At 41.0% G+C, this 6,128-nt stretch overlaps 1 long non-coding RNA gene across 1 annotated transcript; it reads right to left on the bottom strand.

Annotated features, from left to right (window-relative positions):
- Nucleotides 1-2,066: 2,066 nt before the first annotated feature.
- Nucleotides 2,067-4,834, bottom strand: LOC126410641 (uncharacterized). Its single transcript, XR_007575080.1, has 2 exons — nucleotides 3,032-4,834; nucleotides 2,067-2,532 (listed from the first exon to the last, which is right to left on the bottom strand). It is a non-coding gene; the product is annotated as an uncharacterized LOC126410641 (long non-coding RNA).
- Nucleotides 4,835-6,128: the final 1,294 nt, after the last annotated feature.

Genomic DNA, 6,128 nt, shown 5'->3' with positions numbered 1-6,128 from the left:
GAATGTAATGATATGTGTGGCCCTCATGTTGAGGCAATTGGAGGTGTGGGTGCACTCGTGAAGTGTACCAACCACGTGAGCTAGTTAGTCATTTTGTGAATGTGTAATTATAATGATAATAATGAAAGAATAAGAGATGAGAGGTCAGTGGGATCTAACTATATATTTGGGAGTTGTTCCGCCTTCGCTCCAGGGTACTATTGTGTGATGTGCTTGGAGCGTTGGGCTCTCACCTTCCCAACCTGAGTGTCTTAGAGAAGCCTGAGTATCTCTCCCTGGAATTCACACACTCATGAATGAGTGCTCTACCGCTGCAGCGGGTGAAGGATCCATACTGTTCTGGGCTACCTTGGGGGTTGTCTCTCGGCTGTAGACCGCCCGCGGTGTGCATGTGTCTGTGTTTGCACCCACAGGAACTCTCAATTCACTGAAGTTAATGAAAATAAAAATATGTGAATGAAATGAATGAGAATGTTATGTTTGTGCATATCTTGCATGTGAATTGAGATTGTGTTATCGTGGCCATTGAATGGTCTTTACATGTCATGGTATATGTGAGGGGTCTTCTTGGTAAATGATGTAGCTATGCTCTGACACGACATGATGATATATTGCTTTTATGATTGTTCTCATATTTGAATCATACCTGAGTGTTTAGAATTTTCATGGTTTGTTGCTATACTGCGAAGGTTAAGCCTTCAGTTGTTTCTTTTTTTCAGGTTTTGGCGGACCAGGGGCAGCAGGCTGATCAGATGGCTTCACTCACGTCATACTGAGGAGGTTTTGGGTCGTTTGTAGTGCCGGCGCATCGTGTTTTGAGTTATATTGATGTCTTGTTGTTGTTAGGTATCAATCATATGGTTTTGAGCATTTTTGTCATACACATTGATATAATTTTGTATCAACTGAAATTGTTATATAAATGAAAGTTTGCCCCAATGTTTTTAATGGCATAGCTTCCTCCTGTTTGAATTGTTGTGTGGTCGCACCTTAATGCTTTATGCTTACAAAAAAAAAATTGTTTGAGTGTCAAAAGATTGAAGTGTGACATACTATAGTGAGCAGGTGGATAGATGGCAGCGGTGGTGAGGGTAGCCATGGACAATGTGGGAAATAGTTGGGAATTGTGGTAATTGCAGATGGCAGGGGTGGTGAGGGTGGCCATGGACAATGACAAACAAATAGCTGGGAATTGTGGTAATTGCAGATAGAGGGAGAGATAGAGTTGCCGTGTAATTTGTGGCAGGACGAAGGAAGAGGCCAATAGGAGGGAGGGAGAAGGCACCCTACCCCTCAAATGAATTAACTCAATCGGGTTTTATCCAAGTTAAACCCAGATTGGGATTCTTATGAATTGTTTTCCATAAAAGTTTTAGGAAAATTGAAGAAATTTCTCGCTCTAGGCGATTCATTCTTAGATCTTTCTCAAAAGAAAACGAAAAGAAAAGGAGAGCAAGAGAGAGAGAGAGATAGTCACACCGACTTATTTTCTCTCTTTACTATGGAATTTGATTTACATAAGGTTTTAATTTTCACTCATGAGAATTTTAATCTTGATTGAAAATTTAAGTTTTAGATCTTAATTTGCATCAATCTCAAACTTAATCTTGAAATTTTGCTGGAATTTGACAGTAAAAAATTCATTTGACTTTTTGCAAGTGGTTCTTAAACTAATATTCAGAATTGGATTAGGCGGATATCGACTAATTATATTGAAATTTTTCAAAATTGTCATACGAAAATATTTGGAAACAATTTGGGGTGCAAACACTCTCATAGAAATGCAAACATGACAAAGGAATTATGGACATTGTATCTGATAGTCCTTGAGTTCCATAATATAGAACGCAACGCTCCCAAAGAGATTGTCGATTCCATAACTACAACAAACTTGCATGTAGATAGCCATTAGCGTAGATTTTGTAGAATATCAGTTCACAGAAGAACATTTAGACTCGTAACAGAAGCCACAGAAAGCGTGGCCATTGACAGATTATAAAACGATGGCATTAAAGCCTTCCAGCAACGGATTATCAAAGATAGAATGGCTTTGAGTACACATTCACTTGTCTAAGAAAATCGACGGTAAAGGCTAATTTACTGTTCCATTTTTATGCTCATATATCAATATTTGACAGGAAAAGGGCTAAATACAACTATCTGCTTCTGAATTACAGCTGCCTATAAGTGCTTTTTCTTTCTTTTTCGTTTGATACAGGTATGCACTATTTTGCAGGGACGGTGACAGCTGAAATCTAAGGAAAACAAAAAAAAAAATCAAACTAGAAAACAGAAAAAAAAAACAGTGTCTTTCAAGCTTCATTAACCACCTTCACTCCTTGTCATTCTAGTCGCCTCATTGCTGCTGTGCTGCACTTCTGAAGGTGAGAGAGGGGCTGTCATCGGCAAATCACAGACGATGTCGCACAAATGAGAGCAGGAGAAAGAAACTGAGGAAGACGACAGTGAGAGGCAAAGGACCAAGTCGGGGATTGCTCTGGCCTGAACCATGAAGACTTCCATCGTCGCCTACTACAGGGAGATTAAGAGAGAACCAAGAATATAAATATGGTGAGGCATAAAAGACCCTTTCAAGTGGCCATGGCGAGGGGAGGGGGAAGGTATACAGGGGAGTAACTTCAGGCACCAGTATATATAGAAGAAAGGGTTGCGCAGAGTTGTGCTTTCGTTCAAAAACCCATCATCCATGGTGGAAACGAGCTGGAAGGTTTGAAAGCATGGCTGAGCAAGTGGAGTTGAGGTCTGATATACCATTAAAGACTAGCTTGCATGGAATGACACCATTAATAGATTTCTTCCTTCAGAAGAAATGAGGTTTTTTGCTTTGCGTTTAGTGGAAGGCCAAATGTAGTCTTCATTTTCTGTGTCGATGCTTAGTGCAATGTATTATTTGTCTCTCTTTGACAAGATTTTCTTCACTGCAAGCCCCTTTTTAACTAGTGGAGTTCCTAGAAACCAGAAACCATGGACAAGAAACAAGAACCAAGGAAAGTGACGAGCATGAAATTACCGAAAGTATCTGCAGAGTTCTGATGATCATCACAGCCACTAATTGAAATAATAACCTCACCACCATTTGTTCCTTTCCAGATACCTGATGGGAGATTATGGTCCTCCCATCGGTACCGTCCATTCTTGTAATCATGCAAGTAAGGCTGCTGACACTTGATAATTCATTGATCCAGCAGAAACCTCTAAAAGGTTTTGACATAAGCTGCAGCTAACACCTGGAACACAAAGCTTTTCGTGGAAAAATTCAAATACCTAAGGTCTAGTCAAGCATATTTGGACACACTATAAAAACATGACCTGCAAATAAAACAAGCAAATTCTGCAATTTATGGGCAAAAATCTGCCTCCTGCATGATGGTAAATCAAATAGAAAATATACGGTCGGATAATTAGGCTATCTCTCCTCCACTCCCCCAACACACACAAGCATTTGAGTTCAATAACCGATACATGTAATATTATTAAATTAAAGTTACAACAATGACAAAATAAAGGAAAAAGTATCAATTTTGGATCGAACTTAATTTGATCATAGTCTGATCAAAAGATGATCTGCTGTGTCTACGAACTGCCCACACCAGCCAGACAATCTCTCTCTTCCGCCCATGTCACACAGAAACTGAATAAAGAGATATTGTACAAGTAAAATCCAGAGAAGGGCCACAAATGCAATGAACTGAAAATCCTTGCTTCCTTTGCATAGTTGATGTTTCCGTGTGAGAACCGTGCAGATGATTTTTTTTCATATTTATTCTATTTTCCAGTTCGTTAGGCAAGCAATTAAATTTACACCAGAAATAAGAAGTAGCACCTCATAGAGAATGAACCATGGGAAACTCAATCAAGATCTAAGACATGGAAAGACACAATATTTCTGCATCTACCAGATGTCCATAACCAAAACCATAATAACAGATACGGTATAGTCTATTATTATTTCAAAAATTTGATGTTTAACTGTTATTACTGTCAGGAGCAGAAAACTTTGGACTGGCTTTGAACCATAAGTAGGATACTGTTTTTCAAAGAGCATGAAATGCAGACTGATGGAATGTAATTAATAGATAATTCATGAGATGAAACACTCGAACAAGTCTCTCGATAGGTATAGCTTCAGATTCACTGAAAAGAAAAGGTAAAATATCTATAGACCATTCAGACTGACCTACCCATCCTACAAACGAAAGGCAAGTCCAAGACCGTGCCACTGTGACAACAATCGACAATTGCAGGAAGCCTGGCGCCACAAGGAAGCGGTATGGCAAGAGTTGCATTGAGTTCATCATCAACAAGCATTGCTTCTGTTTATGTCCATAGCATACATTGTTTCATCGTATCCATCAACCTCATCACCATCAATATCACAGATTTGTGAACCACGACCAGAGAAGTAAAATACCAAGGAATCTCCTGGTTGGCAGCCAAGCAGAACCAAGTCATTGCCCTCCCCAAGTTACAGGTGGTTGGTATTTTAGAAGGATCAGTTTCTTCATGTGCAGAACAGTTTTCAGAAAAAAAAAATATGAGAACATACAAGAGCTCACCATAAAAGATACAATGCTTTGGAGACAGAAACAAGGGAAGCATTAATAGAGTAACTGATTGATGCTTCGACTGTCATACTAAAAATTGAACAGAAAAACCGACGCCATTTGCTGCAAGCAAATGCTACAAATGTGAAAAAGAGAAAGAGGAAGAACTATTTGGGAACATTCTTAGGATCAGATCGAATAGAAAAACCGAGGACATATTTAAGAGATCACAAAGCCAATGTCATGGACCATTGGAGAAAGGGAGAGAGAGGAACCGGTGAGCATTAAGATGGAGGACTCCGGGAAATTGAATCTGTTAACGAGGAGGTATTTCATGTACTTGGCATCCTTTATGCACCCCTCGAGCTCGTAGCAGGAGTCACGGTATGATATAGCACAAATAACAGCTCTCTACGGATCATGCGCCAAGGGCAGCGCCGGAGAGTACACCATCGAACTGGGAACTCCGGTTGGGGGCGGTGGTGGAGCGTGGAGGAACGGGGACCAGGCGAAGGCAAGGAGGAAGAAGGGCGAGGGGGAGGTACGTGGGGTTCGGGATTCTAGAGACGGCATTGCAGGTGGTGTACCTGATGGACTGTGCCGCCGCCGGCTGCCGCAGCGGCTTCCTGTATTTTGGGGCAGTTGACCACTGGCATCATCTATCTCCCTCTCTCTCTCTCTCTCTCTCTCTCTCTCTCTCTCTCTCTCTCTCTCTCTCCGCCCCTGTGCCATGCCCTTTGCCTCACTGCTCTTCTTTCTTCTTCATTTTTATGCTAGAGTGAGCAGGTGGATAGATGGCAGCGGTGGTGAGGGTAGCCATGGACAATGACAGAGAAATGGTTGGGAATGGTGGTAATTTTTAGCGGTGGTGAGGGTGGCCATGGACAATGACAGACAAATAGATGGGAATTGTGGTAATTGCAGATAGAGGGAGAGATAGAGTTGCCGTGATATTTGTGGCAGCATAAAACGGACGACTAAGGAAGAGGTCAGTAGGAGGGAGGAAGAACGCACCCCACCCCCCCCCTGTTTCTGTTGCTCACTGTCACTGCTAAAGAGTCGGGAGTTTCCGCAGGGGTTCGACTCCACAGGTGTCGTGTTCGGTGAAGATTTGAAATCCAAGTGAGACAAGGACATCGTTCATTCCCTTCACCGTTCCAAATTCCGAGAGAAATTTACAGAGAGCTACAGAAGTAGTATGGTATTCATGAACAGCTCGCTGAAGGTAGTCCCCTCTTTGATAGACGATGTTTGAAACATCAAGTTGGTCTAAACATCTGCCAGTTTAATCGAATTAAGATTGGTTTTTTCTTCATTCAAATGAATTAACTCAATCGGGTTTGGTTCGAGTTAAATCCAGATTGGGATTCTTATGAATTGTTTTCCACAAAAGTTTTTAGGAAAATTGAAGAAATTTTTGGCTCTAGGCGATTCATTCTTAGATTTTTCTCACAAAAGAAAATAAAAAGAAAGAGAGAGGGAGAGCGAGCGAGTCACACCCACTTATTTTCTCTCTTTGCTTTGGAATATGATTTAAAGAAGATTTTAATTCTCACTAATGAG

The sequence above is a fragment of the Nymphaea colorata genome, chromosome 12 (genome assembly GCF_008831285.2).
Source record: "Nymphaea colorata isolate Beijing-Zhang1983 chromosome 12, ASM883128v2, whole genome shotgun sequence".
Classification (NCBI taxonomy): Eukaryota; Viridiplantae; Streptophyta; class Magnoliopsida; order Nymphaeales; family Nymphaeaceae; genus Nymphaea; species Nymphaea colorata.
This window is presented reverse-complemented; position numbering and strand designations above follow the sequence as displayed.